This window comes from Taeniopygia guttata, chromosome Z, assembly GCF_048771995.1.
Source record: "Taeniopygia guttata chromosome Z, bTaeGut7.mat, whole genome shotgun sequence".
Taxonomy (NCBI): domain Eukaryota; kingdom Metazoa; phylum Chordata; class Aves; order Passeriformes; family Estrildidae; genus Taeniopygia; species Taeniopygia guttata.
In genome coordinates, this window is record NC_133063.1 from 5992762 (window position 1) to 6018617 (window position 25856).

Genomic DNA, 25856 nt, shown 5'->3' on the forward strand with positions numbered 1-25856 from the left:
GAAAATATGCTAAATTACTTCAGGGAATGGAATTTGTAGCTCAGCTCAAACAGTAGTTTTCTCTATTGGCAGTGGCATAGAGAGACATCCGCTTCCTTTATAACATATGCTCTTCTGGATGACCTTTGGCAAGTTTCAATGAATCATGTGAGTGCTGCAAAAAACAGTGACAGCCATAAATAAGCAAAAAATCCCTGAAGGGATTTTATTTTAAAGTTTCCTTTCTGCAGAATAACAGAGTTGGATATACTGATACACACATTGAATATTCCTTGAATTGTACATCAGTGCCATGATTATTTACATCTATCAAAATTTAAATTATTTTGTTCTGAATGAAGAAAGGAAATATACCAATTATTTCTTGGTCAACCTATGAGATATTTTTGATGATGGCTGCATTTTCCGGAGAAGCAATTTCCCAAGCTGGTCTGCATTAGTGTTTGTATGGCTTCCAGGCTATAGCAAAACATCAGCCTGCAGTTTCGCTGAACATTTCTTAAAATTTTTTGATAATCTGTAATGATTCCAAGTGCAGAAGCAGCTAACAATCTGAATAACAGATACTGGTGGAATCGTCAAAACCTATTTTGACCTTGCAATGATTTTTACTTTAATAAGTGATAAATATCATTTTAACTAATGCTATATTTTCTAAATTATGTTCTATTTTTATTTTAAAACCTGCTGTGAAGCAAAGTGAAGCAAAACCATACTCAGAGTTTAATTTTGACTGAATTTAGCAACATTTGTTGAAAAACAGATGAGATTATCTGAAATGACACTTTGCAAAATTCCATATCAAACTCTCACAATTTATAACTCTTTGTATGTATAGGCACAAATATGAGTTGTAATTCTGTTACAGGAAGACACCTTCAGTGGGTTAGCAGATGTTTGCAAATTGTATTATGGCAGATGGTACTGATGTTCGTTTGGATTAGAGATTCGCATGAAAAATACAGAAAATTATAGTTCCTTTGAAGGACTAGCACAGGCTCAATATTGCACAGAAATGCTACAGGCTGAGAAACCTTGAGCAAACCTCATCTCTTGTCCATTTTTCCCTTGTAAGCAACGGAGCAGGATTTCTTTGTACCTTTTGAAAGCATGTGGTGACAGAACAAGAGGGAATAGCTTTCAAGGGGAAAAGGATAGATTATACCTTAGGAAGGAATTAATTACTGCAAGGATGCTGAGGCACTAGAACAGGTTGTCTGGAGAAGTTGTGGATGCCTCACCACTGGAAGTGTTCAAGGACAGGCTGGACAGGGTTTTGAGTAACCTGATCTAATAGAAGGTGTCCCTGCCCAGGGCAGGGGAGTTGGGATGCAGCCCAGACCATTCTAGGATTCTAGGATTTATGCTAATAACCATCTGCAGTTGTAGATTTGCAGCTGAGGAGATACAGTACCAGGTGCCAGCTACAGAGCAGGTGTGCTACATTCACAGCCAACACACTGGTGCTTGCTCTCATCCTTCCCTAAATGTCTTCTGTATGAGAAAATTTTTATCTGCACAGCAGTATATTGATAACTTTCACTTAATCACAGTAAATTCCAAAGCAAATAACAAAGCCATTTAACATCTCCCTTGCCCTCTCTGATGTCTCTCTCATAAGTAGCTTTCATCTCAAATTACATAAACAAAAAGTCAAGTCTTCTTCTGTGTCCCCACTGCAGTGATTTTAACTCAATTGGATGAGTTTTTTCAGGTACAACTTAGAGAAACATTACAAAGCTTCCTAACATTATTTAATTGCCTAGGAGATAAGTAAATATTAGAAGGTGTAAGAGTCATTCCTATGTTAAAAAATTCTGTGATTCCAAGGAATACTTGTAAAACCTTTCTAAGTGCAATAAACCATTCCAGGTCCCAAACTTCTAAAAGGAGTTAACTGTCAGATTCCTATTATTAGTGCTTCCTATTCCCATCATTACCAAGAAACAGAAGAGAAGCTTTAAAAAAAGACAATGCTTTAGTGGAATATCAGTCAAAGTTTTCTGTATTGTACAGCTTGGCTGTGAAACACAATTTCAAGAGAATCTGTTAAGTAATTTATTTCATAATTTGATTGAAGCACAAAGGGTAAACATGCATTTTATTTGGGATGCAAGGAAATAAGGTATCCCTTTCACTCCTAATTATCTGTAGCCAACATTATATTCTGGTCTTCAGAGTGTATATGTGTACATAGAATTGTGGGTCACCCACTACACCACTTGCACTGGGCAAAGATCTTCTTGTGAAGATCTCTCAGAGGAAATTTCAGATCAGATGCTAGTGAGGAGAACAAGAAACACAATTTATTTTTTAATAACTCAAGAAAATTAACACATTAGTGGTGCAGAACCCTAGTGACATTGCTAATTAACCCCAAATCTTCCTTAACCCCACAGTTTAGTGCAGGGATATCAAAGGTCAGAGCAATGGGGATTTGTGCCTGTTTGGCAAGGGACAAAGACCAGCCCCTGGCTCACACAAGAAAATTCACAGATAGACTATCCCAAATTCCTCATTTCTTCTTATAAAAGTCTGTCATTTGGAAGTTTAATTCTGCTGTGATTTGCCAAAGTATAAGAACTTTGAGCCAGTGTCCACATATTCCACTTTTTCAATATTGTGAAGTACAGAATCAGCTATCACTGAAAAGGCACAGTAACTGCACCAAATCAGTTTAGGCTTTCTCTACACCTATAGCATGTCAAAGGACTTTATTTTATGTTTTGTCACTTAAAAAAAAAAAAAATTAGCTTCTGAACTATGTTGATGTAGTGCACATGGAAAAATGTTTTCCACTAATTTATTGAATTACCTAATTCTGTTTTATTGCAACATCATGTGAGAGAGTACAATAGGAACAACAATGCTGTGTTTGCAAGACAGGAAAAAATTTTAAGATACATGAAGAAAATATCATCATTATACCTGAAAAAGCTATATAAAGAACACATTAAATTTGTTTTCTGAACTTGTTATGGAGACTTTAGCATACTTTAAATTGAGATAAATTTGTTTTCTGAACTTGTTATGGAGACTTTAGCATACTTTAAATTGAGAGACCCTGGACTAATTTTGAATTTGAAGTGAGTTGCAGTTTTCAGATGCCTCTGAAATATCCTTTATACCTAGAATCCTTGTGAAAGACTCTTATCTACATAGCCAGTACATATGAATATGTACATGTACTGCCACAGAAGAGAATAAACTAATCTAATACTAGCAGAAATATCTGAAAGGGTTTTTTTTTTACTTCTGACTTCTCTTTCAATGTTAAGAAATATATGAGGAAAAAGTCAAAAGCAACCATGGGTTGTGGCAGGATGCACTCACCCACTCTCTGCTAGAGAAAGCTTATCTGCTGTCCATCAGCTGGTGCACAGGGGTGAGATAACCCAGGGCAGATGCCCAGTAGGGAGTTATCTCTGACACCAAGAGGGCGAGATCCCCAGCTGAGAAATCTTTACCTTGGGAGTGAGATGCATAGAGAGACAACATAGGAATTATTGACTGAAAAACACTGCTTTTACACTATAAGAGCTACACAAATTTTCTCAGAGGCAGACGTCTCCTACACATCTCTGGAAACATGTAGGGCTCCTCCCCGAACCACTGGATGCATCTTCATGGTTACTTTTTCAGAAAAGTGGAGTCACCATCCCTGGAGGTGTTTAAAAAAAGACTGGATGTGGCACTTGGTGCCATGGCTTAGTTGGGGTGCTGGGACATGGATTGGACTCAATGATCTTGAAGGTTTCTCCAACCTAGTGATTCTGTGATTCTGTGAAATTGAGAACACAGGAGTTTTGATGCATGCCCCATCAGAAATTGGATGGTAAGATACATGGAATCCTAATCTTTACTGTTTCTTCACTAGCTGAAATATAAATACCTTACTATAGGACACTGAATTGTTTATCTACTAGTAATGTACTTTTGTTTATCTTGCATAGTAAGTAACCTTTTAAAGTCTTATGTCAGTTAAATTTGTGTCTTCTAAATAAGTAACTCATTTTTTATTAGACCTAATTGGCCATTATTAAGAACTTGCAAATGAGAGTGGGTTTTGGGGTGCTAACTGCCTCAATAAACTACTGTCTACTGTCAGAGCCCTAGGCAGAGGCAAAACTTTAAAGTCCCCTCTCCGTTCAGAACAAGGTTCAGAGAGATTTTTCAAATAGGGTTTGTAAATTTAGTTCTTGATAAATTTACATCATGATACATTTAAAATTTCTAATTTATTTTATTACACATAGCCATGGAGTTAAGGCATATTCTTTTGAGACATGAAAGAGTAAGAGTAACAGCTTGTGAAAATGCAGATTTGATAAAAACAATAGGTTCCCTTTTAAGATAGTTTAATTGGTTTTAACTTGGGTTTTTATTTGTTGTATCTATACATCAATATTCCTGCTAAATAAAGGGGCCTATGTCTGTAATACTTTGTGGTTTCCTCAGTTCCAGCTATCTTTGAAAACACTGGGGCACTTTTCACTTGCTAAAAAACATGCATATAGACATAACCTAAGAAAGGAAATCAGAATTAACAAAGATTTTGTATATGGCAGCCAAAAAATACAGGAAGATCAAACATGTACAGAAAAATTATGAGTGGGAGGAAGGGAGGGAGACAGGGCACGAAATACATCGGTTTTCATATGCTGCTACAGAAGGTGAACAAGCAAGCAAATGTGCTCTAGTATCTGTAGAGAGATATGTTACAGCTGGAGCACTCATCATCAGAATGTTTGCATGCTGAATGGTTTTGCCTCTGTGCATGTGAAGCATCATTATGCAGTGGTGGCATTGAGGATCTAGGATATTAATTCATGCATCCAGACGAAAAAAAAAAAAGACATTAAAAATTCTATTAACTGACTAATGATTTTAATTTTGATTTTGAAGAGAAATAATGGCGACTGACAAACACTGTGAAGAAAAGCTGTACTGAGCCCTGATCTTGCACAGGAAAAAGCACACAACATATTTCTGAAACAAGGATAATTTGGAAAAGCTGTCCCACCTTTGTTCCTGAGGAAGGTTACAGAGAGCAGAACCAAATTGTGTCTTGCTTTCTTGCTGGCCCAGTCCAATTACAGTTTCTGTTTTTGTATTTCCCAATGTTTCTGCTGGATTAAGACATATTGCAAGAAAATAAGAGCTGTCTGTTCAAGTGCTCATAGGATCCCTGTAACCTTGGTAAGATAGTTGTGCCAGGTCAGATACATCTGTATCCATCTAGTCTGTAATTTTTTTTTTATAAGATGCCTAAGAAAGAGGGCAAGGACAGGCTGAACATAACAGAGCATTTCACACTCTCATCCATTGATGTAAAGATTGAAGTAGTCAGGGCAAGTCACTGGCTCTGCTTTGAGCTGAATTCAGCTCATATTCAGCAACATATGTTTTACAAGACTTGAGCTGCCTGGGGGTCTGAGGAGCTCAGGCTGCCCTCCACACAAAACCAAATCTCGGGCACCACCCTAGTCACAGTGAAACAGGTAGCACAGACCTCATGCTGATCTGCCACAGAAATTTCCTCTCCAAAACTGACCTACTAACTTCCTTTAAAATGCTCACAAGGACAGGCAATCTTTCACAGAAGCTGTTTGCAATGTCCTTTTGAACCTAAAAAATAAGAAGACCTTGCACTGACTTAGATAATCTATTTGCCTGTCTTAGAGAAAGACTGCAAATGTCACTTAGAAATGTGTTACTTATGCTGATCTAATACATTCAGAATTTAGGCAAGTGGGATTTCAGCTGTTTATGTCCCCAGAACTTCCTGGTGAATAACTGCAATATGTAGTTCACCTTGAGCAGGTCCAGGTCCTTTTTGCCACTTCTGTTATACCCAGGGCTGAGATGCTGAAATTATCTCAGTTCTGAAGAGTGGTGACCCTGGGAAGCCATCCTTAACCAGTTTGTAAATAATCAGACTGGCAAACAACATTTCTGAGATCTCTACTTAACCAGGCAGCCTACCACCACTTTCCAGTAGTGATTGCTTCCTCCAGCTACACCACATATTTGGGACACTCCAAAAACCTGAAGAGGGGAATCAGTTGGACAGTTTGGCAGCATACATATCTCATACTGGTTCATTTTAAAGGGATGAGGGGTCAATATGCTTTATAATTTTTTAAGTTTAATCTTGAGACAAAGAAACCCTGCCAAAACTTATCCCCTTCCACATAAACCTCATAATCCAAACCTATTCCCCAAATGAGCAGTGTATGAGGCAGAGACAGGAGTCAGCTGTGGAGTTTAAACATCCTGCTTCGGTCTTCCCCCAAAATTGTGCATGATTTATTGCTCCAGATGGATCCTTATAACTTCGGAAGGTCTAATGATATTAACCCAAGGGTAAAGAGCTGGCTGATGTCATCATTAGAGTTTTCCAGTGCATTTTCAAAGTTTTGGGGAACATAGAGGGGTCCCAGTCAACTGCAAATTGGCAAATGCAATAATTTTCAAGACAGGCAAAAAGAATGACCTTGGTAATGGCTGTGTCTTTAAATTACAGGAGCTCAGGAAAGTTGCCTAACTCAGGTAATATATTCCTCAAATCAGACATCACTCTAGCTTTACTGGCATGTAACTTTAGACAATTATCATTACAAAAAATTTTTTGAATTGCAATATTTTTACATCTTTTGAATGTGTACTAAGTCCATAGAACACATGAATCTTTGAGTATACTTGGAGAATTAAGATTTTGATCAAGTGAACACCATGGGAACTGAGTGACTTACCATTCTTTTGGAAATAATTTTGTTTTGTTTTGTTTTGTTTTGTTTTGTTTTGGGTTTTCTTTTGTTTTTTTTTTTGTTTTTTTGTTTGGACTGCATGTAGTTCATCCACAAATCTCTGTGATGCACCAACAACTGGGATTTCAGACCTCAGATACAGCTCTCAGCAGCACACATGGGATGACATTAGAAATTAGGCAGGGGACCACTTGCACAAAAAAGGATTTAACAGTTTACTAACACCTTGATGAGGGCTTTAAAGATACCAGTGACATTTGAAAAATGGCAATGGCAAACAGGAGTATTTTGCACTTACTAACTGTAGATCAGTGCCTTGCTGAGTTGAGATGCAGTTTAATGCAGCAGAGAATGGGCATAACAGAAAAGTCCATTAAAAAATTAGAACTGATTTCTTTCAGGACGTAGCTGACATTTACTGATCATCACAACAGATTAGTGTATTCTGATTTGTTGTCATGGAGCTAGCCAGAGGGAAGAGCTATGGTGCATAGTTGTTACTCACATTCCCACAAATATGAACCATGCTCCATACGTGCAAAGTAAATTCTGTTTTTACCAATAATATTAGTCATTTAGGTGAGGGACAGATATTTCCAGACATTATATTATTACTTCTTGCTGAGGACTATAGACATGCAAGGAAGAGAGCAATCAAGAAATTGTCTACAGGTGTTCCAATATGAGTTAGGAATAGCTGTATTTACCAGGGTCAAGAAAAGAACTGTGCTGGGGCACACACAGTGCCTGACATACCAAGGCTGGAGATACTCTTGCTACAAGAATACCACAGTACAATTTGTGACATGGTTAGAAGCAAGTGGCTTAATAGATTTTTCTGAGTGTACCAAGGGGAAATTAACCAGTGGCCTGGATGACACATCCCTGGAGCTCTAGTGCTGAGCTATGTGACTGAACAACAGAAACACGAAAGTGGTGGTCTCCCAGGAAACAAACATAATTGTGTGTTTGCCTGAAAACCTACCTCTAGGGCCAAGCCATTCCACTACTAATGCTGAGTGTTTCATTTTAATGTATCTGACATTCAGCGTTTTCTTTTAATAAGCAACAGCCTCTTAAGTGCTGGCAGATGGTCAAGGTTCTAAGTTCTGCAATAAACTGAAATAATAAGAGATCTACTGCAAAGTTCTAGGGACGGAATCGAAGTTTCAGTAAGTTTTTAGGGCCAGGTGATATGGGGGTCTGGCCTAGTGGAAGGGGAGTTGCAATGAAATGAGCTTCAAGGTCCAGACTATTCTATGATTCTGTGATTCTCTGAACACCTTCCTTCATTTATAAGAAATAAATACAGATGCAATGATACATCATTAACATCACTGGAAAGCTCAGACCTTTACTCTAACTCTAACACTAGTTAGCATTACATTCATTTTATTTATTGAAGATCTTTTTTCATGCTTCTAGGAATTCTGTTTCATTTCTTATCCTAAGGACATGATTGTCCTTCAGCTTCCTGTCTGAAGCTGAGTTTTCTCTGACTTTTGTGAACATTCCTGTGATTCAATGATAACTAAGAGCAGTTGAAGCAGCTGGTGTATTGTTAACTTAGAATCCGTACTTTACCTCCTATCCTAGCTTAATCTATCCTGTGAAAATTTTTAACTAGCAAGCTTCAAGCAGCTACAATTTAAGAAATAGCAGTGAAATTATTTATGCTACATTTCAGGAGTCTGCCAGAAGTCATCACAGAAGATTCCTATTTTAATACATTCCATGTACTGATGCAATGTCATTCTTCCGGACACCAACACGTGTCCAAACTATCTGACAAGGTGTTAAGGGACATCCAACATTCAGGTGAATTAAAATGTTAATTTTCACCACCTCTTGCTGTTACTCTCCACAGTCTATTGGTCTTCTGGCCTGGTCTGGAAAAAACACTGCAGGCAGAAAGCTTTGACAGGTATTTAGTAAGAGGTTGTCTTTGTTCTGCTCCCTCTGTATCTTCAGTGAACTTCTCTGTTTCTTGCAAATGTTTTTGTTTTTTTTTTACCCCTTGTGCCCTGGTCATACGGCCAGAGCACTGTATAAACAGTGAGAGACACACAACAAAAATACTGCATTCACATTTTAAAGACATCAAAAATGTTCCCAATGACAGTCCTCAGAGCAAGGTGTGCTGCACAGCAGCGTCCTTCCACCGGTGCAAACTGCAGTGAGTTTGCATAAATTGGGGTACAAAACTAACCACTGTGAACAAAACCAAACACAAGCAAGTGTTTACAGGCATTTGGGATGGCCCATTTGCAGAATAACAGAATATAAGCACATCATGAGACAGGCAGATTGTAAGATATTATGTATTAATAGAACGGCATTCAAATCTACTTTGTTCCTGCATAATGTGCATATAACTTATGATAGATTAAAGATATTCAATAATTGCAAGTAATTACCACAATTACCTTCCCTGCAGACTGCAATTGCCTGCTTGAGGAAATATTTGCAAATTGGTTTGGCCTATTTAAAATAAAAATAGATTTTTTTTCTTCTTTTTCTTCATTTTTTGTTTTTCATAGGAAAAGGTCTTTCTACTTATCTATTTCCCTTTGAGTTTGTTTGATAAGTTTGTCAATACAAGTGCACACAGCTGTAGTTGAAGAGCATCTGAGAGGCATGTCTGTGCCAATGCATGAAAAGGGGAATTAAATACATTCTGAAAAGGCAAAGTCATTGAAGCTGCCAAAGCTTTGACTATGCAAGCTTTGATTTTCAGTTCATAGTAGCAGACTAAACTGACAGGATCAGAACACTTCTCAAGTTTGCTTTTAGGGGGGAGAGTGGGGAGGAGAAGAGATCAAGCAATGCTGATTGGAGCTAAATGACAAGTTCTTATGAATAAAATGCACATCTACCACCAGACTATTTTAATAATGGATTGTAAGTGCCTTTCAAATCATCTAGAATAGCAGAAGGTCTCCTAAAGGTTGCATCATATTTACAGCTGAAAATTTCTATTGTCACCTTCAATGCAAATTTCTTTCTACTATTGTACGTAGTTCAGTGTGAGCCACTCTCTCTTCTCGATGTATCCAGGATAAATTAAGAGGCACTGAACTGCAGAGATCTTACATTTCCAAAGCATGTTTCTTCAACTGTAAAACTAAATCACCAGTACTTACCAGCCTGCAAAAATACAGTTTTTCTCTGGAGTCTTCCAGACAAGGTGTGATGACTGCATGGCACTGCATGCAGCACTGAACTGCTACATCTTGCCATAAAAAGTTCTTAGCTGGCACAGAGCGTGAACTAGATGTTATTTATAACCTTGCATCATCCCAAGTAGTTATTTTTCATGTGAGACCATTCTCTCTCCAGTCAAATCTGGGCATCTATCTATTTATTTAAACTGCTTTCATGGGAATTGCAAAGACTGGAAAAGTCTTTGCTGAAGGCTTTCACTGTTTCAGAGGGCTTCTTTCTGCCTAAGCTGGGTGTTGCAATTAGAAGAGAGAATCTTTCTTAAACAGCAAATAATTTTAAACACACTCACCAAAGTGTGCTCCTCACTGGAAACTGATGCCTTTCTGGTCTGTAATATCCTTTCCCAGCAGCACTGTCAGTGGAATTATATGCTTATTAGTTATTGCATGAGCTTGCTTATCTGAAAGCCACTTTAAAATGTTCCAGCAGCTGAGCAAATTTGAAAGTGGATGGACCTTTTAATGTTTTGCATATGGAGCACCACATTTTATCAAGAACTTAGTAAATAGACAAGTACAAGAAGCCCCAAAAATGTGGTTATTAATCACTGACCAATCAAAAGTTACAGAAACGATCATTTATTGTTACTTTTCATATTTCACTGGGAGTAACAATAAGTCATAATGAGTATGACTTCAAAAGAAAGTGGTGGTTAGAGAAATATTGCTAATTTATTTGTTTAAAGTACAACCAAACACATGATTCAGACAATCCCTATACTATCTCCTCCCCATAAGAAAATGTCAAGTAAACCTAAATTTTTTATTATTCCCCAAATACAAATTTGATCACCCTTGCAATCCTAACCCAAACCCAATCCTTGTCACATCTCCTGGAATAAAGTCCTGGAAAAAAAAAAGTCCAGAATTGTGCAAAGTGCATTCAAGAATTTAAAGTGAATGAAGTAATGCCTACAGTGTGGCACAGAACTTTGCTATCAGTGCTACAGTCCATAAGTCTCTGCTTTTGCTACTCTGGGTAAAAGAAGTCAAGAATCCAATAATACATATACCTGGGGCTGATCACCCCCTGAATCTATGCTGGGAACCCTCTCTAAAGATTTCTACTCTTGACAAAACTGTCCTTGATCACCTGAACAAGAAGCGCTGAGGAACCTTCTAAAAAGTCAGTAATATATAAAAATAGCAAGAGAGGTAAGTAGCTATACAACAGAGACTTCAAAACAATTCCTCAAATATTAACTACATTGTTTTACACCTTCAGTTGGTGAAATAAATCACCACCTCTTTTGTCTTACAACAGTATTTGTAGGTGCTGCTTTCCTGCTATGACTAATACCTATACTGAAATGCAGTTTACAGACTATAACTAGTACAGATCAGCCTTATTTTTTTACCTTAACCCTATTGCTGAATTTTATAATATATTTTTGCTTTCTTTTACACTGTTGGGTTTTTTTCCTTTTCTCTTTATGGAGCTTCAGAGGTTTTTTGCAATTATGTAACCATTTTTTAGAGCCTAAGATGTCCTAAAATTATGTATTCAAAAATAATTTATATGAAAATAGAGTACTAAATGATCATATTGATCATATGTCATTGTACCATAGGCTTAAATGCTCGTGGTTTCTGGGTTTGAATTTTTTTTAATACTGATTAAGACTCCTGGCTTAAATAAGTAGGTAGATTGTAGTTACAGATATCCCTAATTTAATGTAAGGTATCTGGAAAGTATCCTGATATTGTCAAGATTTATTTCCTTTATCTATTTCTGTAGTTGCTAGTCAGACATGTTCTTATGTATCCATGCTTATTACTTATATAATAATTCCAATCCTATCTCACATTTCCCATAAAATCCCATTCTCCTCTGTTTAATGTGGGATTATCAAAATATCACAGCCTTGGCATTGGACTCACATAATTTCAACCAGTTCAACCGATAAAGGAAGTGAAGGCCAACCAGGTTTAATAGTTTTAAAAATCCCCTATAAATATTTAAATTTGAATTCCGATAAAGATTTAAAGTTTACCAGACTCATTAATGGCTGAAACATGCACCATTTCTTTTATAATCTAAAAGGACCTAAAAATATGTTTGTAAATATCCAGAAAAATGAAATGTAAGTTTTGTCATGAAAATAAATAAAAAAGGGAAAGCAGGAAATGGGTTGAGATTGGCTTGTTTGGGGTTCCATGGTAAAACTGTTAAAGCTGTACTAAGGCCTCTTAAGAATGGAAGAGTGATTTTATCGGCACAATAAAAATTATGGTGTTTATCTTAGCTGACAATATAAAGAATCCTTTAAATAAAATTTTTCTTTAGCTATTTTCTTTCTGTAATAATTTTGTATATAAGTAAATATTTAAATAAAACATTGCTTTTAAACAATTTTTCAATCATTTTAGATTTTGACATGTTTTTTTTTTTCCTTTTGCTTCTTTCAAAATCACAGGCAATTACTTAAATTCTTGCAGTTTAAAGTCACTCAGCCATTCTTTTTTCAACTTGATTGTGTTACAAGCTTCCAATTCAATACCGTTTCATGAATTTTGCTTTCTAAAATAATTTTTAAATACATCAGTTGCCCGTAAAATGGCTTTGTAAACACTAGCAAATCAATAATCTATAGAAACAGGAAAATGTTTTATTGTCCTAGATTGATTCAGGGAAAGTTGAAATGAGCAGTGCTTCTATACCATATTACATTCCCTCTTAGTGAGGAATCCTCTACCTTACATATATCTGCTGTGCAGCTGCTCATGGAGTACATAATAGACCATAACAGACTATCCAGGCACATCCCACTCAGGAATTTAGATACATGTGGGATATGCCTATGTTGTCTTCTCCAGCCAGCACTCACATCTCTGTGATTGAAGTTACTACAAGCCAAATTTTATTCTGAAATTAGTACATAACCAAATTTCACGAGAGTTTGGCTCAAAGTGAAATGTTCAATATTAACATCACCAAACAATTTTTATGTCCAGATATTGCTAAAAAGTGATGCAGATAAAAATGTGTTTTTGATTATTTTCTTCACCTAATAAAAAATTATAGTTCTTACATCTCCTTTTTAACCCCATATAGAAATTGATGTCTTAATTTTTTTATTAACAGGATTAGCAAGATTATAAAAGACTTAATTCCGTGTGCAATATTGTAAAATATATTCATAACACTGTTTCTCACTACACTTTTTCCAAAATAATTCTTTAAAGTGCTATGTATTTCTTTAAAAATATTGCAGTGCAGAACATTTTACCTGAATGCAAGTTAATCTGAAAGATAGTAAAACTTTTCAAAATGCCAAAGTGATTTCTTAAGTATGAAATCCCATAATAAACTAATATAAGAAAAAGAGGACATAGTTTATTCTATTTATCCGGCAGAAATTTTGTGAGGAATATCTGATACCTTGCTAGATGTTCTGTTGATTATTAGTAAGGGCAATTACTGCAGATCACAGCAGAGTAGATGTGCAGTCAACAAAAATCACTGTTCATTAGTGATTTACTATTTGGACTAAATTCATCAGATGTGCTTCACTACAATATTAGAAGAACCAAAGATACTAGGCTCCAGACTATGAGCTCAAAAGCAGAAATAAAGGCAACAAGATACATTAAGTAGACCTCAAAGTTCAAAACACAGGACTACAGCCATAGTCCAAAAAGTAAGATACAGAAGGAGTTTCAGCTTTTGAAAGAACATGCTGCTGTTTTGACTGTGCTTGGGAAGGGATAAACAACAAATGTGAGATTATCTTGCAGAAATAAGTTGAATTAAGTTGAAGAGTTCAGTAAGAAAGGCCCCCAGGGAGTTCAGACCTGAGTGCATGATACTGCAAGAAATTTTTTGGTGGAGTTATCCTAAAAAAATAATTTTCTATGTTACAGTTATAGTGAAAATCTGTACTCTTCAATAGTGGAAAATGGAGGGAGGTGGTCTGTAGCTACAGAGGTGAAAAGTTTTGCTTGCTTACTTTCTTTTTGCTTTTGCACACAAGAAGACAAGATTCGCCAAACAGAACATCTATTTTCAATGCTAAGCAGTACCAAAATAATGTCCCCATATCCAAAAATAAGGTGGATAAAGGCATCTGAATTACAAACTCAGTCAACACTTGAGTTCAAACAAACTTTTATAGTATTTGATAAACTCTTAAGGAAAGTGGACAAAGTTCCTGAATTTTCACAAAAAAAAAAAAAAAAAAAGCAGCAGAGGAGTGCATAAGCAAAAAGCCTGTGAATCATCAAGGGATATCAGAGACATTGCTAAAGATGAGCCTTATTAAAAGTCACTAGAATTCAGTATGTGACAAACAGCATATGCCTGCACTCTATACCCACCTAAAAGTGGCTGCTCTCAACCAAAAGGAGATCTTGAAAGATGTCAGCATGGCAATTCCTCAGCTTGACATGAAAGAAATATTTTTTAATATACATGAAAATTATCTATGATCCAAAAGGTTAATAACTAAATATTTTTCCCTAGGTTCATATGAATAAAGGCACTGCAAAATGCATACAGCCAAAAATAAGCCAGGCAAGTAAAAGAAATTATATTTCCAATGCTGTTTAAAATAGCCCTTGGAAGAGGAAATAATTTATTGTTGCCAGAAAAAAAAATAATCTATTAACTTCCCTGAGAGACGCTTAGCAAATACAAGTAAATAGGAGATTATGCTTATCCAGTGTTTCATTTTTAGATGAAGTATGTGTTATGAAATTACCTTGAAGACACATTTCACAACAGAATACAGGTGAAATCCTACCTCTCATTATTGCCATGCAAAATGTCTTACTGGAAAATAGCAGGAAAATAATAAAATACCTCCTACCAAAATGATGCAGACAGGCTTTGATGCTTATGTTAAAAAGCAGAATAGCACTGGTAAAATACAGCTTACCACCACTGACTTTTTAAGACCTGCATTAGAAATTAGCATCAGGATATCTATTGACCTGCTGCTGTGTATTGAAAAAGAAAGCAAAATAATATACTCCAAATATGAAGTTCCAGGAATTATTAGTATTTTTTGAAAACCAGATTGTATCCACCTCTGGTAGAAACAGTTGTCACTAACAGCAGAGGCAGGCAGCAGTCAGACATAAATGGGCACCTACAGCACACAGATCCAGCAGACAGAGAATTTAGCTGTTGAGGTGTTTGCTCAAGAAATCCTCATAGACACAATTATTACATTAGGCTGTAATAAAGAAGTCCCAGAACATACCAGAGCTAAAAGCAATAAATTAAACAAATCTGCACAATCTGCTGAGATCCACAGAGCACTTCATATAAAAGCACTTCAGGCTTGCTCGCTGGCTATTTATCAAATTTATTATACAGTGTTGATGTTTATTAGCTGTTTGTTACATTTGGCTGGGAGGAAGGTGACAAACAGTAGTAATTTTTAAGAGCATGCAGCCCAAGCCATATTGATTAACAAAACCTCTTGATCAGCAAGATAACTAATGATCCAAGCGTGTTTTGAATTCCCAGATTTAGGGTGGCTTTTCATGCTGAGACAATCTTTACACCATAAAGAGATTACTTTCCCAAACTGAATTTTTCTTTTAGAAAAGTACACAAATATCAGTATGTTTGGTACCACTACAGGGAAATCAGAAGGTCTGCCTCTTCTCAACTCACTGCTTTTAAAGTTTTATAAACTGTTGAAGACATCAGGGAGAAGAAGGCAATAAAATGGGGAAAGATGTATCTCTGTCTTGAGTCCAATGCTAGTGCATGTTCATCGAAAGGCTTCACATACTGGAAGATTCCTTGGTTGTAGCCATAACATACTGTACAAAATACATATAGCTTTCATGCCATCTATGCCTCATTTATATTTTGACACTAGGCTTCAGCCAGAGTCCTCTGAGAACAGGAATATTTTATTATCAGCCCAGAACATAATTGTGTGAGTTTCATGGCTTTTCTTTAACACAGTAATATAAGATTTGTCAGATTTGGTGAAGCATCGGACCAACAGTTCCCATAAGTTTGCTCTATCTTCATGTTCTTGGAGTATGATTATTCTCTGCTTTTGCATGTTTCTCTGTCAGAGCCCTTCATTACTCTGACAGCAACTTGCCTGTGCCAGAATAAGTGGAAATGACTGACACCAAACTTAATTATCATAACAGATTTCTCTCAATGCTATTTTCTACTGCACTTCACAAGCGTCACTATGGGCAAAGGAACAAGAGCAACAAGGGCAAGACCTAGAATACCACAGCATTCAGGGGTTTCTGCAGGTGAACATAATCACTAATATATCTCCCCTGCCAGGAAAAAAAAAAAAAAAAAAAAAAAAGAAGGAAAAAGAAAAAGAAAGGATTGTGACCTATGAGCTTTCCATGTCTCTTCAGCAGCATTTCATACACCATGATACAGAATATTTCTCTTTTCATTGTCAGAAGTTTAATAAAACCACAGAGCATCTGAAGGGCTCTCACATAATTTTTTCCTGTGCACTTATCTTCCTGTCTTGTCTTTTACATGGTATTCTGATTTCATGTCTTGTTAGAAACACTGTTGTAGAAAGGTGTGATAAGGGTAAAGGGAATTGATTTGAGGTGATTGATATTAGATTGGACATGAGGAAAAATTTCTTCAACAAAAGAATTACCAAACATCGGAATAGCCAGGCTGACAAGGGATGAAGATGAATCACCATCCCTGGGGTTATTTAAAAAACCCATACATATGGTGTTTAAGGATGCCCTAATAGTGGATTGTTGAGTGATGTACTTGAAACTATTCCATGCTGGTAAGCTCTTGACCTTTCAGAGCACAGCCACATTGATTTCATTTCTACTGACCTTTTCTTTTACTGCACAAACTTCCTTTCAAATCACTTCCACAGAATAATCTGATATAGTATCATGAATCTTGTATTTAGAACTGTAAGACTATTGTGAGATATGGCAAGGAGGAAAACATTCTGTGGTAGAATAATAATTTGAAGTATCATATTGACAAAAAGCGCCTCATGCTCATGCACCGTCCTTTTTAGTACTTCAAAGACTAAATTGATGTCTTCCTCTTGCTTTGCTTTTAGGCTTAGTGTCTCAAGTGCATATTTGAGGAAGAAATAGAAAACTCTCCCTCTACATCTTTTAGAGAACACATTTTAGCACACAAGTTGCTGGAGTTTTTCTGTTTTTCTTTCTTTCTTTCTTTCTTTCTTTCTTTCTTTCTTTCTTTCTTTCTTTCTTTCTTTCTTTCTTTCTTTCTTTCTTTCTTTCTTTCTTTCTTTCTTTCTTTCTTTCTTTCTTTCTTTCTTTCTTTCTTTCTTTCTTTCTTTCTTTCTTTTTCTCTTTCTCTCTTTCTCTCTTTCTTCTTTCTCTCTTTCTCCCTTCCTCCCTTCCTCCATTCCTCCCTTCCTTCCTTCCTTCCCTTTCTTTTCTTCTCTTTCTTCACAGCAAATACTTACACTACAGTAGTTCCAAGAATTTTTCCTAGTTGATAACAATGTGATGATTATGAACATTGCAATACTTCTTTAAAAGATCTTTTTAACTGAAAAAATATCTCAGCACTGATGTATTTCTTTACATCCTCACAGACATTAAAGGTTCCCTTTAATAATTTTGCTTACTTGTCTCAAAAATTGAGAGAATCTTTAGTAACAACCTTTAGTACTTTGATTGCTCAGCAAAAGACATATTTAGACCTAGTGAGCACTGTACATAGCCAAACCAGTTATAAAAAAATGTTGGCAATAGGAAATGGTATTTCCTCTCTGTGGGTGCATAAATAATAAACATACAGTTGTAGTCAATGACAGCACAGAGACTTCATTGACAGGGTCACAAACGCAGCAAAAGAAATGACAATGATCCAGGGTATTTATATTGAAAACTGTGATATCCCAAAACTGGATTCAGGAAATCAATAATGAAATCATTAAATTCAAATAAATGTATTTAAGGCAAAGAAATTTATGATTGAATGACTGCATGACTTTTCAGTCTCATCTAGGATACCTAGTGATATGCATGAAAGCCATTTTATGCTGACACCTCCTTTGTACAAAGACTAGATTGTGCTCTTTGAGTTAAATTTAAGTTGACCCATCAATAAGACAAAGAAAGCCTACACAGAACTCATGAGTTCCCAGCTGTAATCTGCCTTAAGGTAGGCTCCTCCTGGCACATGTGATCTAGATGTCAAATCAGAACTCAGCAAGATGCCCTAGAAATCATTGGGTTTTCACTGTGTCGATAGAGAGAAGTCTCAGAGGAGGGGACTATAAATAGTTTATCTGAATTTACTGGCTGCATGACTCATTCTTTTAAAATTTCTGCTTGACATTTTCAGGCAGTTTATGTTTCTGCTTTCTTCCTATGGTTATATTTATTTTTGCATAATTTACAAGTATTTCTCTGTGTATTTACATTTACAAGTAAATCTCTGTGTCTGCATAGGTTCTGACTTATTAAAGACAGTTCACCTATCTGAGATACTGACATGTATAAGCACATTGGGTTTCCACACAATTTAATTGTTTAGATTATATATTCTGGCACATAGTAATTTTATGCAACAAAGCCCATAAGAGAATAATTAATATTAAAACCTGAAAATAATGCATTTTCAACAAAACATTCTCACTTGACTTTACAATGCATATCCAACACTGCTTTCTAAGAAGCGAAAAATGTTTCCTTATGAACTGTGCAAATCCTAGTCTGCCCCTCTTTCAAGAAGAAGAGTACAGATTTCTATTTCTATGACTAAATAATCTTTTTCTGTTTTGTAATTAAGTTCATTGCCCATATGAATGGCTCTGATAGAATACCATCACTACAGTGCATTTTTCTGAATACATACAGAGTAAATGTTTGCTATCATATTTTTGTACCCATGTTTCTCAGAGTGATATTGCAGGACATCGAGTCCTTATGAGACAGTAAATAAGTAGAGGCAATAGAAAATAGCTGTTATCTAAGCAATATGCTATTAAAAATATATGTAGTTAAGGCAGAGCTCTGCTTGTTGGCAAGTACCCAACGCCAATCTTTTAATCCTCTGCTCTGCTGCAGGGTGACAGCAGGGGGACCCTTGTCTGCAGAGATAACCACGCTGACTTCTTGTGGCAAGCGGGCATGACCAGCTGGAGAAAAGGCAGTGCAGAGCCAAAATGCCTGGAGACTCCACCTTCACTTCCACAACTGGATCCTGAGCCCAGCACCAGCACCTACTGCAGCGCCAGTGCCAGTCTAGACCTCGACCCCTGTGCAGATGCCCTGAGACCAACCCCACCCTATCCATTTCCAGCTGAGAAGCTGCTGCAATTCTTTAATCCGCTGCAGGAGCACTTGCAGCTCCTAAGGGGAAAAATGCCTTGAGCAGCACAATGGATCGGCTCCAGTGCAAGGTGCAGTGAGGACCACAACCCTCTTCTTCTGGGACAATGCATGCTGATCCAAAAGTAGCCTCAGTGCCTAAACCTTCTCTGTCCTGCCATGCCCCTCTCTGGATCCACATAAATGTTGTTATGGACTTAGTTGTTGAAACAAATTGCCTGTTTTCTCAGCTAACCATGTTTGCTGTTCTCTTCAGTCTCCTGACAGTTTCTTAAGTATCATTTTGCACAATAAATCTGCATGAATGCATGATAAATCTGCATGCACTATATATTTTAGCAAATAATTGCTTTGAAAAGGTATGAGTTTTCATGTGTCACATAAGATAGATCATGAATGGATGGGAGAAAAAACAAAAAACATTTTAGCTTTACTGTTACAGCATGCCTGGATGTGAATTATTCAACAATCTTTTAAGAAAATAACAACATTCTTCTTTTTCTGCACTACATCATCACCTTTTTTATTTCACAATCTGCATTACAATAATTTTTAGCAAACTGAGAAGTAAAATCATAGGCCACAAAGCTGCTTTTGGAAAGGATAGCCTAAAAACAAATTGTTCCAGATATTGCTCTCGGAGTTTATCACTGGGAGACGTATACCCATGTATTCTTCATGTAGTGGTAGTGACAGCTAATATTCTTCTAAGAAAAATGTGCTTTAATCAAGTTAGATAATGATTTGGTAGCTATTTACTCACTCAAAAATTTATAGACGTATTCTTCCAAAGAATCATATTGTTTCATGAGATGCATATGGTTTTAGCAGTCTTAAATCTCTCTAGGAAAAAATATGCTCTCACATGAAATACAGAAAAATGCCCTCTGATCTGTTACTTTCAAGCATACTATATAAAGCAATTATTATTTCTCCCACATTTCTTAAAGTTTTGTATCAATGCACAAATAAACAGTTTAAAAGAATAAGCACTTCCAGAGCCTGAGATTTCTACAGTTATCCATTAGCTAACATAATAGCTAAAAAGTATCCAGAAACACAGACACAACAAAGCATTTACTATGGAAGTAAAATATTGCAATATATCACTTATGAAAAGAAGTTTACAATTATGCTTTTCAGATTTCATTGTTTTCTATCTACTTGTCATTGTTACAAGCTTAGTCCCTTCTGACCACAATATTATCTAAATTAAAACTGACTGTGAATTCTGAAATTTAGATGGTTTTTCACTAAGAGCCTCAAAACCTGATGCCACATATTCTGCCCATTTCCACTGACTCTATTTCCCCGTCTTCAGTTCCACACTTTGTTATAACACTTGTAAAAAATCACTCAAGTGTCAGAGATTGTGATCTCAAAACACTTTTTACACAAACATGTGTGCACATTTACATGTGAAAGGGAGAGAAGAATAAGACTTGAAGACTTCTGGAAGAACTACAAAGTTACAAGATATTGAATTTTCTAACGCTTGCAAAAAGTGTCTGTTAAACTGCTGGTTTTAAACTGAATCATAAAAACATGAATGGAGAACAACTTAAAGACCCAGAAAACAGAAAACCAAGTAAATATAGTTTATGTCATTTCTTTGTTTAAGTACTACTTATTCTATGTATAAATATAGAGAGCTGTCTCAAGAAAGACTAGTATTAATTTGCTTCTAGAATTTGATTAATTCTATTATCACTGCATCAGAATCCAAAATCTTCCTGTAAATTTACATGATGAGCCTTCCACTATGTTTGCTTTTGTTCCTGTTGTGGGGAAGATATGACCACAGAGGTCAGAGGTACAAGAGGCATACAGCCATTTGAAAACAAATTTTTTATACCACACAGCTTAGACACAATGTAGTTCTAGAATAATGTCATCAACCATTTTTATGAATCATCTTGATCTTACATCATTACAGCATGGTCTCCCAGCCTAAATTACCTTTGCTTTTCCTCTGTTTTGAAATAGTGTTTATGCCATTTGGACTAATAATAACATTTTCTTTAGTTCTGGTACGTGTATTCTTCATTCCCATACTTAACTTTTCACCACATATGAACAATTCAGCATTGATATTTACCTTAACTTTGGGTGGTCCAACAACTGCCACACATTTTGTTTGCAAAACCTAAAAGTTAAAAATCAGTCCTGCAATTATAGCTGAAGAATTTTAGGAGAAAATTAAATGTCATTGGATTTTTTTACTAAATCTTCTGACCAAAAGTATATGGTACATTTATTGAAGACAATGTTTTGAATTGCTGTATTGTTGACTGGGACACAGAAGAGAGAAGAAGCTGTCATAAAACATGGAAAAGCTCTGTGCTGGGGCTTTTCAGCCTCCACAGAAGGGTGATCGTGGAGGTGGGGAATCAAGGGTAAAAAGATCAGAGAATCAGCATGGAGATGAACACCCATGGCCGAGCAATTCTTCAGAGTGTGCCTCCACTTCCTGACAGTACACAGAGATTTTTGTAAACAGCACATACTGCAGAAACCTCCTCTACACTATACAGACAAATTGTACTATTCATCCAAGCCAACCAGGACAAATGGGTTTTTTTCCATTAATAGAGTCTGTATTCAAAAATCTTTCTGGATGAATTCACCTAGTTTTGGAAACCTTACTGCAGTCTAGTAAAGACCTCTATCATAAAGTCCCTTTATAAGTCTTGGTTAAAATTATGTAATAATGAGTTTAGGTCCAGCAGCTAAAAGGAGTAATTTTAACAATGAGGTCAGTAAGAGGCAGTAAACGATGACGTATGGTTCGGTGGCTCAAATCCAGTCCAAATAGTCAGTGAAGTAAAGTAAATACTTCTAGTCTGGCTTTGGTCTGCTCTTCCTTTGGTCTGCACCTGCTGAAAGACTTATTGATGTACAGTATATGAAATTGTTACATCCTGTGTGCAATATTAACATGCTCAGCGCTCACAAAAAGTCATAAGATTGCAACAGTTTAATTTGTTTATTAAGGAACTAACCACCTATTCTTGTTACAGGAGATATTTAGGATTTGTTTCCACTGTGCAGGTTGCACATCAATACTGTCTTAAATAATAAAAAGCAAAAAGTATAATCTCCAAATAATATTACAGAACTATACAGAAAAAAATCCCAATATTTGCATGTATTGAACTATAGCCCTATTGTACTTCATTTTCCTAAACAGAGAAAGAGAGGTTAAGGAAAGAGAACTAGTGCTCCCACTGAGTTTCACTGAATTTCATACCTCCTTACTGATATAGCCAAATCATTAATTTTAAGATCTGTGGTAGTCTGTTATTTTACAGTTTGTTCTTCTGTAGTATGTTTTAATACTCCTTGATATAAGTTTATAGTGGTTCGTTCCATGTACTCCATTTGGCTCCTTCTATGCACCCCATTTGGCTCAGTCCTGAGTTGTTTACCACAGTTTTCCCTGCCAAAATGTATGTCAATCCACATGTCAATCCACCTGTATTCCTCCCTTGTTGCCTTGTCTTACCCCTGTCTCTCAAAGATAGCACACTCCTTTGGTTCTGGAATGTTCCCTGTCTTTCATCCTTTCCTCAAAGCAGAATTGGATTGTGAGTTCTGCTCTCACCCCGTGTTGGCTTCTGTTGGGGAGCCCTTACACTGCACCCCTCCCCTAATGCCCTCCTATTGCTCAAAGGTTGTGTCCTCCCTGTGTTCCCCCTCCCCTTTAAAAGTAGCCCCTTCAGGGTCAGATTTGTCACTTGCTCTGCCCTCCTTCGGGATTAAATCTTCTTAAGGAAGCTGCTATTTTGAAGCAGTCTTTCCTGAAAATATAATAAATAACCCAAACAAATAATACAGTTGATATTGAAACTTCAAGTCTCATCCCTTAAGTGCTTAGTGCATTGCCGTTTCCATTGGGTAGTTCCTTCAATTCAGAACTTTCCTTTCCTAAACAAAATGATGCTGAATGACAGATAACATCATCAGGGCACCATGGAAGAAAGAGGAATTAATTTCAAGTAGGGCTAAAATTCCAGATAGGCAGCCATAGTCAGAGATTATTTTGGATCCTAAAAATAAATTGGAAGAATTAATTTCCATCTGAAGTATCTCTTGAAACACTCCGATAAAGCTGTGTATACACCTTTGGCTATAACTAAACATGCTCTATCATGCAATGAAATAAACATAAGCCAGATATACTGCTCTTGCAGTAGTCTGTTCTGAGAGAGCATTATGTTTTTCTGCAAAGTTCTTCTTCCACTTACATCATAATTTGGGTGTATCTTGCTGGTCATGCAAAGTGATTTCAACGCTGCAGAGGTAGGGAAGAACTTGAGTATTTCTCCAAGTCTCCAAATTCCAAGTTTGCAAAGACACGCTGAAAGGTCACCATCTTTGTCTTCTCCATGTGTTCTGATTGATGCCTGCCATGACAAGACTACTGACTTCACATTGCCAAACATTCTTTTTGAAGTGAGAAAGTGTGGAGAGTAGTCAAATACCCCTTTTAAATGTTCAGGGTTAATTTTCATGAATGGTGAAAAAAGTGATTTTTAAAGAAACCAACAACTTTAAAGTTCTATTTGAAATTATTGTCGACATTTAAGGACTGTGGTGCTTCCCACTAAATTCAGTGCTGGGAGTTAGTTGCTGCCTGTGTATTACTGTGATTAATGTCTCATAAGTAATAAAATGGGCCTTGAGGGGCCACTGAAATTTTCAGCAACTAAAGTGACCTGGATACTGGATAAATGTCAAGGTATTTGCAATGCAGTTCCCTGTATCAATAACTGTATTACACATGAGGTTAGGCATAAGGAACTATTCTCTTAAAGAGTCTGTTATAAAAGAGAAAAACTCTTCAATATCTCTCAGTAAATAATTCCCTGTAGGCTATAACTGTAACTTTAATATATAGCAGAGTTGCTGGGCTGTTTCCCTCCACATTCCAATTGACTAAACACTGCAAAATTATGGTGTAAAAGGTCTCTTGGCTTCCATGCTGTACCCAGAAGTTTGTCTAAATTCTATTTAAGTATTATGAAGCAGGGACCACAGATGTAGTATCAGTTTAGTACTTAGTTACATAGTTATTAACAAGAAAATGCTCATCATGTCATCGATCTCTAGCTCCAGACATGTTTATCTTGAATACAATTTCATAATACATTGTCATGAATTATCAGTGTGTTTCAGAACTACTACATTCCTTAAGGGAGCTGATCTTTTACTCACTAAACAGCAATTTTGTCCTAGTGAGTATTAAATGCAAAAGTAACTAAAGACTTCAGTTGTGCCATCATGCATGAAATGGAGCCACTACACAATTCTCTACCTGACCAGACCAGAGAGAACAAGGAGAAAACACAGTTATTAATAGTTCATATTTAATCTTAAGATCTTTAGGTTCATCTCTTTCTATTCACAAATTGCTGCACTACCTAGCACCACAGACATGGTTGAAACAAAGATTTCTAGGTATACTGAAATTCAGTATTGAATAGATCCTTTTTCCTATTATGGTTTGCCTCCAGTACCTCATTGAATGTGAAGTTTCAGAGGTAGCAATACAAAAAACCCAAAAAATTTTTGTCCAAGTTTTGCTGGGATTTGTAGTAAGTTACAAAATGAGACATGTCTAAGTAAAACTGGTCTTTACATTACTTTTTGTGGGTCATCCCTATGTCATCTGAATAGCTTTTCAGGATCCAGAAAATGCTTGGTTACAAAACTTTTCATGTTGTGAAATAAAGCCCACTATTGGGACAATTGCAGCAGAAAGATAAGAATGAAATTGGTTACATGGTGTTTACTCTCTAAGTCAGACTGATCATCACAATGAGTTTTGAATCAACGTTGATTCTGACAAACAAGATATGACCCCAGCAAAAAAACTTCTGGGATAGAAGAGCAGAACAAGCCCATTCAGACACTTCACTACCAAAGTAAATCAAAAGTTGAACAACTGACATATTCAGAATCTACAATGGATCTGCAGCCATGCAGCACTAGCAAAAGTATCCATCCTTCTTCTTTACAAAGGAAGTTATATTTATATCTAATTCTTAGAACCAAATACTCTATGAGCAGCCACAGACAAACATCACCAATGAGGTGATATGGGTCTTGGAAGACTATTTTTGATTCACAAAGCTATCGCTCTCTGAGTACAAAGATCTCTAAAATGAACAGTCACTGCACTAAATCTAATTAGTTCACTAGACAAGAATGAAAAACAGACCTTGTTGGACATCTCACAGAGTAAGTGATAAATTTCAAGCCATCTGATCTGATAAGATATCTAACAATAGCTTTTTAGTTTTGAATTCTCTTTAATTTGCATTGTTGGCTGAAAATGACTAGGAAGAATGAGAGGATAAGGCCTTGCATTGATGTGGGCCCACAGGTCCTGAGGGACTTAACTATCCTAATGTGTACTAAAAAGAGAATACAAGCAGTATATAAGCAATCCAGATGGTTCATGGAGGACATCAATGCCCAATTCCTGAGCCATCTGTAAAGAAACCAACCATGACAGGTGCGGGACTGCATCTCATAAACAAAAATCAGGGTGGGTCTCATTGGGACTGTG

General features: G+C 36.4%; 1 long non-coding RNA gene across 1 annotated transcript in view; it reads left to right on the forward strand.

Moving 5' to 3' along the window:
- LOC140682030 (uncharacterized) overlaps positions 1-19788 on the forward strand; it is a 55308-nt gene extending 35520 nt beyond the window's left edge. The window contains exon 3 of the long non-coding RNA XR_012053264.1: positions 19019-19788. This is a non-coding gene — a long non-coding RNA (uncharacterized lncRNA). The remainder of the gene's footprint in view (positions 1-19018) is intronic.
- The last annotated feature ends 6068 nt before the right edge of the window (positions 19789-25856 follow it).